Here is a 10,899-nt window from a genome sequence, read left to right as displayed (position 1 = left end):
GAGCGGAACACCATCAGCCATAAAATTATTGAACCTGTGGGGGTTGATCTTGACAGAAACATTTAAGTACTTAAAAAATGAGTGATTGCTCAGAAATATATAGCATTTGTTATTTCATAGAGATGTATACGTTTTAAAAGTTTATAATTATTGGTAAAGACTTACCATTGGATCACAACCCCCTTCTTTTCTACGGCGCTCATTACATGGTGGTTGACACAGCTGATGAGCAGCTAACATTTCTCAGCAGGTCACCATGTACATTCTGTTTTTAAAATAATTTAGCACAGTAAACCCACTTTGTATAACCCTGCGCAAGATGGTCACTTTCCTCAACATCCTTTGTGGCAAACTAATGGTTTGAAATTCTGATTTCAAATGCTGTTGATGGACATCACAAAAGAAGGCGCACACTAAGCATAGCAGCTTTGGTGCTAGTAGCTGGCCTCCAGCACTAAAGAACAGTAATGGTTCTAATTCCAATAAAGAGAAAATCCAAGGTCACACTGTGAACTTCCTCCCCATCAGAAGACCACAAAGACTGGCTGGGAGAGTGCATAATATCCTCACAGCTATTTTTACCCTCAAATTAAAATCTATGACATGTTGAAATGACTGCAGTGTGCAAGAGGGGTATTCAAAGCAGACACTAATGACGCTTATTAATGGCGTGAATGAAGTCTTGACAGGTCGTGTGTCATTCTGCAGGCAATGCTCCACTGGCATAATGGCTAATGTAAGTGGGGATAATTATATATATTATACCCTGTCTTATGGTATTTTGGCAGGAGTATGAGGAGCCAGGCAGTTAGAGAGGAGAGTGAAAGCGCTTGCTCTTTTTGAGACAGAGATGTGCGCGCGTGTGTTTGTGTGTGTGCACACACGCATGCAGGCATTCACCCCCCACCACCCCCCATCTTCAGCAGTGGTCCAGGGGATGAATAATAGTAAGACAACAGCACCAAACTGTGGTTGGAGAAAATGCCTGCATACAGAGGCAGGTAACAGATAAGCAACGTTTACAGCAAGCTCTGTGTTTAAACGTTCTGTTCCACCGACACTGATCATTTAGTGTTTTAACCGAGTAAAGTAGAAAAACACAGGGAGAGAGAGACAAATGGCTTTCTCCGACTGAACAAATGTAGCATACGTGTGATTAAGTATGCACGTGTGTATGATATATTGTGCTTTGCGTGCCTCCTGTGAGGCGGGGAGACAAGTAATGACCATTTAATTCCATGTTCAAATCCCTCAAACCGTGATGCAGAGCCTCATAGATCAGCAGAGAGAATTAGGCAGGTAAAAAAAAACCAGTTAAGCCACTGAACCAAGAGTGGAAACGCTAGTGTGAAAAATAAAAATAAGGATTATTGCTATTATTATAACTGTAACCATTTAAAAAAATACTAAAGAGTCTGTCATTGAAAAATACCCTATCAGCACCTTTATGTGAAGGTTCAGCATGCGTATGGCTAAGATAAAAAAAAAAAAAAAAGTCAGAGAAGAAGAAGAAGGGGGGGAAAGCAGGACTGCAAGAAATCAAAATAAAATATCTTTCATTTATGAAAGAAATGAGCTTAGAATCTGCTAAAATATACAATTATCAAAACTGCTTAAGTGCACCTGCTGATTCACAATCAGGTCGCGGAGGAGCTCGGTGCAGCTGGAGTGTCAGGGACAGCTGTGAGGAGGTGGCGAGGAAGAGGAGGAGGGAGGCTGGGGCTGAGTGGATCTTTGTGGATCTGTCCTCTCTGTGATGTTGGTGGGAGAGAGTTAGCTAATTGGAGGCCCGGTGGTAAAAACTTGTTCATTAATGCCTCTGCCTCCAGGTCCCCCCACTCAAACACCTTGCCTCATTTATCTCTGTATTTACCCGCTCCTCCCAGTCCCAACACAGGACCTCAGAACACACTCAAGGTTCAACTTGGAACAAGGGAGAAAAGGAAGGGGGAAAGAGGGAAAGAGAGGCGGAGAAGGTGGCGAAAGAAAAAGGGGGAGAGAGAGCGGGAGAGAAAGAAAGGGTAACTTATGCTCGGTGGGAATTAACAAAGCACTTAGTAATTAAATCTGAATTGACATTCTGGTAATTAGCCTCTTGATTAGGAGCAATAACACAATTAGCCAACCAGTCTTTGCTAATTGTTAATTAGTATAAGCAAAATTATTGTGTGTGTGGCAGAGGGAGGCATGTAAAAGAACAAATGTTAATCTGTCTCTCTTTCAACAGCCGCGTCCCCTTTCTTTTTTCCTGCTGCCTCTCTATTGAGCTAGCAGGCAGGTTCATTGCCTTTCTCTTCAGTGAGGCTGCATTCACAGGCAGCAGTCAGTAATTAGCTAAAAGTCTTATCGAGGATATCATCAGAGAACAGGCTGAGCCGGCTGTGCTGGCACATCTTCACGTCTCCCCCCCTCTCTTTCTACTTTCGCTGAAACATTCCTTCTTCCTCTGCCCGCGCTCCGCAAGGTGTCATGCGGAGGGTTGTGTGTGGGGGGGTATTTGTTCTGAATAAAGATGTGATGTGGATTAAATACAATCATAAAAGGGGGAAAAGAAGCCACGGCGCTGGAGATGAATCTTAAGGAGATGTAATTCATCTAAAAGGTTTTAGTTTATGAGGAAGACGAACCGAACACCTCGTTAAAGCCAGGGAGAGGAGAGAGGACACGGGGAAAATAGACGAATGGACAATAAAGATGTTCTGGGAAGTGGAATTTACATTGGCCACAGGTGAAACATGGGTTATTTTCAATTAACATGGACTTAGTAGAACAATATATTTCCCTTTGCACTGAGCCTCTACACAAACCCAGAGGAAGTGAGGGAGATCTCAGCCATTTCCTTTTTCCACAGCTAGGTAAAAAGCGAGAAGATTTTCACTGATGCGTCCACCTGTAAACACGGCAGTCGCACTTGAGCGGTAAACACTGACGCACCATTAACCTTCTGTAACTTGGCCAAATGGTTGACAAGCTCGCAGAGGCAGAAGCTACATGCTGCTATCAGAAGCTCCACATCAGTTCCTATACACAAATTGCATCTGTGGGCACACAAAACCTACCTGTGCGCCGATAAGTGTGTGATGGTGCCCGTGTTTGTGTGGGGTGAACACACGGATGGGAACGGGCAGCCAGCTCCAGATTAAACTGGTCTTCCCAGCACAAATATTTGGGAGCAGGATGAGCTGTCTCAGGACGCACCGGAACATGAAATTAACCAGGAGAGGTGGAGGTGCCAGCAGAGCTAAAACGAGGTGGAGTGGGAAGCTGGCCTGTGCCACCCAAACCTCAGCTGCAAGCCAGGTGAGAAGAGGGAGGACGAAGGCAGGAAGATGCCAGTAAAGTTTGCTCTGCCTGCAACAAATTGATGCTTCTAGACTTCTTCTAATGAATTTTGGATATTAAAAAAAAAGCAAAACACTGAGTGTGTTAGTGGGTACGTACCAGTGTGTGTGTAGGTGTTACAAGCTCTGTCTTACCATGGTTCCTGCTGTGTCCCACCCACTGTGGCTCTAATTGGATCCTTATTACCAGGCTAGCCTCCATCCCAGAAATGATGGATTCATACCATGCTGAATTTCATTAATCATTCCTTATTCACAGTCCACTCTGTGAAGAGGGCAAATTCATTTCTTGGCATGCAGAGCGGCTACTATAATGAATATTCATGAAAGGAAATTTGGGGTCAGGCCTAATAAGGGAGGTAATTTGTAATTTGCGCTGTTCCCGCTCGGGTCTTGTTCGGCAGGTTAACCTATAGAACGCTGAGAACAGACACCAGCAGCGCACACGCACCCGAACCCACACTTAAACACGCTGTATTTTTACTCCGAACCTGCCACGAGGAGTCACGGAGATATTCAGTCCCAGTTTTTAAACATTAACCTAATATTGGCAATATTGGCACCTCAGAGAGCAAGACCTGGGGTGTGTGACACTTGTGTCTCTCAACCAAATGTGTATTTGCTCTTTCTGAAACTTTAAACACATGAGCAAAAATATTGCCAGAAAATATGTTTGGTATGACCTCTTAAGGATCGATGGCAAATTAACCACATAGCAAATAAATGAAAAAGAAAGAGGAAGACATCCTATTCGGTCTGGATGACTGCTCGTGCTGTTAGAGCCCTCCAGCTGGAGTAAAGTAAAGAATGAAAAATGGCCTTAATTTTTGCAAAATGGTGGCTGTTTTCCGCCTGACCAAATAAGCCCCGTAGACTGTTGAACACTTTGAGAGAAATCCCCTTTTAAATAAAACAGCTGCTTTAAGAGAAAAATAACAAGCTCCCTGGCTCTGCTTTCACATCACAGGATTTTCAATTCCCCACCCCCCCAAAAAAAGCATTTTATTGCTCCTTCTGAAATTATGCCCACCTGGCATCACTTAAAGTCACTTAATTAATAATTTATCAATACATTTGAAGTGATTAAAATTCATGAACAGAAAGTGTTTTTAAAATAGTGCCCTTACACCCTCAGGGTGTCCAATCAGTGCACCGCGTTCGTTAGATCAGGAAGGAATAATTAATTGTACCTGAATGTTTAGCGGGGTCAGGCAGTGGGGGCAGGATGCCTACGGTTGTGTGTGTGTGTGTGTACATGTGTGTAGTGAGATGGAGGATGTAGGGTGTTAGTCAGAAGCACTCTTAGCGCTCATTGGCTCTGGACCATGACACCGTTGCACGAAGGTCAATGCAGTCTGCAGACGGCAACTTTATTCCACATGTATTTGTTCTGTTATGACACACACCCTATCATTTTCTCTCTTCTCCCACCTTGTCATCACCTTCGTGTCGTCGCTGCCCTTCCTCTTTGTCTCCATTGTCGACCTCTCCTAGGAAGGGAGCAACAATTAAGTAACCATGATTTAGACTTTATGTCAAACCTGTCACTCACGCTGACACACACACGCCTGACATGATTAACTACTGGGAGGCTCCTCAACTGAGTCAGCAGTGGGGTTAGCATATCCACAAAGACGTATATACGTACTATACGGAACTGGAGATCTACCAACTGTGAGTTAATCAAATCCCCTACTGTAAAATCCTTACACTTCATTTATAAGTCATTTAAATTTTGTCCATTCTTTATGCTTTTCACTTCATTTGGTTTATGTCAGATGTGCAATTAATTGATAATTTTCTGTGCAGAATACATAAATATTGTAACATTTTAGCATTTTAAAGTAGTACTGAGGTGAAACTGGAACAATGATGCACTAATATACACCAAAAATGCAGGAATTTGGAAACGACACACCGTATAAAGTCTGTAGTTTTATCTCAGCACCACCTTGGTGACCTGTAACCTCAAAATGCTTCTTGCAGGTTTCATACATCAATAATTTAGCTCTCTAAAGGGGACCACTCTGCATAATGACTCCGTTCACTTCTGATGGTTGAATATATTTTGTTGCTGATTTTGATCCTAGGATTTGTTGCTCTCTTTGCTTTTTTAAAATAGGAACGCACCTCACAATGCACGGCAAGTAAAGAGGAGTGCTAATCTGTGAAGCTTAAGCCACGCTGAGCTGAACGTTCAGATGACCAGAGGAGGGCAGAGGGGCGGCAGAAAGTGACTCTGCAAAGAAAGCCAAGTGCTCCTGAAGGTCTAAAGAAGGAACAAGGTGTGTCTTGCTGCGGAGGCGAGTGGACTGGTCTGTGTTTCTCGGTCCTCTCATGTATAATACATCTCTCTCTGTTTCACCCCAAGGTTCAGAAGCCCAGGGCCCCAGAGACCGACGCAGTCTTTTAAAGATATGTGCTCACTTAATCACTGAAGAAAAGGGCCCCCAGAGCTAGCCTAATATTATAATTAATTAATTCAACCAAAAAGGGGTATTAAATTTCCTCCCTCTCAGGATATCAGCTGAATACATTGACCTTTGTGGAAATCGCCCTCTAATTTGAATCAGGGTTTTTTTGAGTCGTTTACAGACTAAACTTGTTTCTTTTTCCTCTACTCCCATCTATTTTTTTTTTTTTTTTGGAGGGGGGATTCTCTCTGTCTGCAGGAGTTTGAGCAAAAAGCCTCATACTACAGGGTGTGCGTGAGAGAGCACCTTTGTCCATAACGTGCCTCTTTTTGTGTGCGAGTGTGCGCGTATCTTCACAGATTTGTGTTTTATGTGCGTGTCTGTGCAAAAAAAAAAGAAGTACATGTGAGTGTGAGTGATCCCTAGTTTTATCTCCCTGCTGTAACACAGAAAAGAACAGAAACTTTTCTTATTACCGGAGAGAGTGGTAGAATAGCAGGCAGCTAAGTCTCTGTCTATCTCTGTCTCTCTCTCAGTGGTGTAGCTGACTCCCCAGTGTACTCCGGGTCTTCAGTAACTCCGACTGAAGTTCAGAAGGGTTAGGTAGTATACTCAGGAGGAAGGGGGGAGACAAGAGGAGGAAGACGAGGGGGGGTTAAGTAGGATTGGAGAAGTGGCAGTTTTAAAGCAGAACTTTAAATCTCCACCTACGAACGAGAGAGGGAGGACAATGGCGTCATGTGCCGCGCCGTTATCTTCAGGTCTCTGAAAGGCGGGAGACGAGAGGACGAGAATAAAAAAGAAGCTTGAAGAAGGGCATACATGTGATAAAAGCTGTAGGCTGTATAATCTACGCTGCTTTTCAGGGAGGTATGAAAAAAAGGAGTCAAATCTTTGCAACCTTCAGATTGTAAGTTCATGGAAACAGCCTCTCGCTCAACAACAACACAGAACGAAACAGACGAGGATTTGCAAGATGGACGGATGAATGGATGAGTGGATGGCTGGACGGGTTGGCAGATAGAAAAACAAACACAGCAAAAGAACAAATAGATCTCAGGAGCTTAGCAAAGAATAGCACCTGTGTGCCAGACCATTAACTATTTTGTAATCTTCATGTTTTTCAATTTGGGTTTTTAAAAAAAATGTTTTTCTTAGAGTGATGATTTGGTGGTCAAGGTCACAGATGCTGTGCATGATAGAGTCTGACAAAACTTCCAATAGATATGATATGAGTCACCACTTTCACGGGCACACCATCAACCGCAGGAGAAAGGGATGGAGCAGTTAACCTTCAAAATGTGTCAAATCGGTGTCAGGCACATTATTTGTCTTAATAATGATAAGCTTACTTTAGCGCCTCTTCAATCAAAAAAAAAAAAAGAGGGAAAAAAAAGATGTTAAAATATTTGTGTTCCAGCTCTGATCTCTCACTAGGAGCCAAACAACAGTTTGCCTATTATGTTCCCGAGAAGCCTTCTGGAGGAATTTAGAGAGGGACACCATGTCTTAATTTGACAAAGGTTGCACCAGATGTTCTTTCTGTCAGCGAATGACATTCAAGCGATTCAAAACAACATATTAATTCTCAGCGCTGAGAACTGTCAGGCCGTGTTTGACTTCCATTTTCACTGGGCTCAACCGAGGTGTGGACCACTAACTCCCCCTACTGGCCATGCAGAAGAAAAAGTAACCATTTGCAGCATATGAGGAGAAATTAGGCTACTTGATTGTGATGATAGAATAAATAAGAAAGCGCAATGCTACTTATGATGTTAGGCAAACACAAAAACTGAATAACAGCTTTCACAAAATGTGCGGGGTTTTTTCTTATACACCTGTTTCAAAATATCTAAAAGTCTAAGCCTCAGCTGACAGTCCTTTCAAACTCTTTTTTTTTTTAAATTTAAGCAGGAATTTGAAATTGCTGCAATCTCAGCTCACGAACCCTTACTCTTTGCGTCTTTGCAAAGCTTCATCTTACTCATTTCTTCTCTGCCTCTGCCGCAGTCTGAGCAAAAGTTCGAGAATGAAAAGAGTGCCGCTGCAACCGGCCCTCAACTCTCCCGCAGCTGATCTCGTCACCTCTGCACACATGAAAAGACTGATCCGTCCGCGCCACTGTTAATGGCGGGGACATTATTCATCTCTCCAGCCAATTTGAGCCCCTTTTTCTTTCAGGAATAGAGGCACGAGGGGTTGAGAGGAGTCAGTGGAGAGTATTAAATATGTAGAGGAAGATGGACAAAGAAGCGGCAGAATAAAGAGGGGCAGGAGAAGAGGGAATGAAGAAGGACAGGGAGGTGCGCGACGATAGTGTTGAGACCTAGTTAGTTAGAGACAGTGTGCGAGGAAGGAGCGTTGGTTTTAGCCTGTTTAATGGTTTGAAGGAGCTTGGGTCTTTCCTTACAGAGGGGAAGAACTTTTTTTAGGGGTGGGTGGGGAGAAATACGTGGACATCAGCACTTCAGAGATGCCCCAAAACTTTAGGGCAAACTTCGGTGCTGATGAATTATGAATCTAAAGGAAAGGGGGGGGAATCAATGTTGTGTCATTGTGCCATCTTCATTAGAGGCTTTTTGATAGTGGGCCATCAGAGCCTACAGGACTATTTATGCCTACAAAGGCTATAAAAAGTGTCTCCAATTTCCATCCATAGCAGTAAAAGCCAGTAGTTTTGGGGTGAGTTGCAGCCTGCCTGTCAAAAGGAGAATGTGCGGTGAGTGGCCCGGGCAGGAGAGATCATAAAGAAGGCTGTGATTGAGGGTATCTTAATGGAGGAGGATGGATCAATAAGTAATATCAGCAGGTTTTAATTCCAGGCAACACACATAAACCTTTACCAACTTCGCAATGTCACTCGGTGTTCATAAAAGTTTTTTTTTCCCCTCCACATCACCTCGGACAAAAAGAGATAAATCCATCAAAAAGTCGCCTCAGTTTTATCGTCCCCCCTCCCTCCATTCTCCCCCCACTCCCTTTTCCCACCACCCCTCCCCCTCATCTCCATTTTGATGTCTGTCTATTAGCAGAGGGTGAGGCCTTTTCTGCTCTCCCATCCAGGGGCTAAATTAGCTCAATCAGCCCCCTTTCACCCCTCTTCCGCGGGCTTCAAGCTGAGTGACACACTGCTCCCCAGGGATGTAGGTGGGACTAACACACACACACACACCCACCAAGTCAGCAGCTAGAAGATGAAGAAGACTATGGAGGGAGGGGGCTGCGTGTAGGGGCAGAAGTTGGGGTGAGGACGAGGGAGGATAAATGAGAGGATTGGTTGGAGGAGAAAATGATGCTTCATTCTGTCCCAGTCCAACAGAGGTCTCTACCCTGAGCTCTGGGTGGAGCTCTTTGTCCCCTGCTTGTTGAACATGCTGTTTTTTCTTCTTCTTCAAGGAGGATAAAGTGATCCCTTAGGTGCAATGCCCATTCAAGATGGTCGATCCATCAGTAAAAGAAGTCATGAGTATTTTCTCAAAGTGCCTCCTTTCGTTCGCCCACCCACGAGGACACTATGCCAGGGCCAGACTCTGCATTTCCGTGCCAGCATCTCTTAAATTGCACCTTCGTGTTTGATTTGTCTCGACCCTTTCCCTCGCTCCCACTCGCTAAACAGCCACCTAAGTATCAGTGGAAGTGCAAGGCAGGCGTTTCTGCAGCAGTAATAGCAGTGCGTGTATGTGTGTTGTGGGGGAGACGGGCGAAAAGGTGGTGATCTGAGTGAGCCATAAGATCTACTCTTTGCAGCTCTACAGGGATTTATTAGACCGGGAAGTACATTAGCATCATAAAGACCCAGGAGAATGGGCCTGTGGATGGGCTGCAGACACTATCGCCACACTTTAACATGCTCTGCAGTATAAAGCGGGTGTGTGTGCGTGCGTGTGTGTATATGTGTGTGTGTGGGTAAGGGATAAGATTACTCTGAATTAACTTAAGAAAAGGCTGTTAAACGGTTTATGGATCATCCTGAAGCAGCTCTGAACTAATACATCAGGAGATGACGGAATGAGCAGTAGAAGAGGAGAATTATTTTTTAAAAAGGAGGCAGGTAAGAGACAACAATAAATGTAATTATCAGACCCTTTAAACTTTCTTACTAAAGATGTTTGCTGGGATAGTTGCAATGCAGTTCTTTCATTTAATAAACAGTTTGGATTTCCCTTTAAAGGGGCCAAAATATCCAATCAGTATCCTTAACAGTTGCTGCTGTTCTTTTGAAAAGAGAAAAATAATGCTGCTTGGTATTTGTGAAGAAGCAACATTTTTGATTAGTTATTCAAGTAGCATTTAAAAAGGTTAATTGCACGGCAGCCCAGCCCTTTCTGTGTCCGCTGTGACAGTGTTACAGGAGAGCAGAGTTGAAGGAGACTCCTGGATTGTGGTTTTGGGGGTGGGGGGTGGTACTGTAGATCTCTGGTGCTCCCTGGTGGACACATGATGAAATTTGCTTCTCTAATCAGCCTCCGATAGTCACACACACACAAATAAAAACGAGGCACAGACAGTTGAATTTATGCACATAAAACTATAATTCACTTGTAGTCATTGTCTTACATTGGTATTGGTCAGTAGGTTACATAACCATGCTTCAATGACACTGTACCAACAAATATCCATTTTTTTCTCAGTCAGCTGTGTCTTTGTTTTTTGGCCAAAATTCAGCAGGGATACAAAGTGTACACATATTTCTTCCCCCATTTACCATGTCAATTTAAAATATTTTTTGTAAGATGATATAAAAATACTGCTTTGAATGATTATTTTTTAATAAATAACCCAGTGACAGAGTATACAAACAAAATCTCTCCTCCTGCCCACTGACAAATCCACAATGTGTGAATACGCCATATATTCATTTCAAAATAACTGCTAAATACAATATGCTACTGACTTTGCTAAAGGCTGAAGTCCATTATCAGTGGATTTGCATTGCATGCTTCAAGTTTCCACCTTACTCAAAAGTTGCACATAGAATATTTCTAATGGCACACGCAAGCATCAAATTTAGAGACACTTTCATTCGTCACAGTGAAGGCAAAACCTGTGGTGTCTGTTTTGGAATGAAGGGGTATTTTAATTTTTATCTAAAATAAGGGCTGCGTAGAAATATTTTTTTGTGAGTAACACTCACACACATTTCT

The sequence above is a fragment of the Mchenga conophoros genome, linkage group LG5, assembly GCF_057382185.1.
Source record: "Mchenga conophoros isolate Kocher_MC1m ecotype Shallow Benthic linkage group LG5, M_conophoros_male_GT1.1, whole genome shotgun sequence".
In the NCBI taxonomy this organism is placed as follows: domain Eukaryota; kingdom Metazoa; phylum Chordata; class Actinopteri; order Cichliformes; family Cichlidae; genus Mchenga; species Mchenga conophoros.
Note: the sequence above shows the minus strand (reverse complement) of the source record.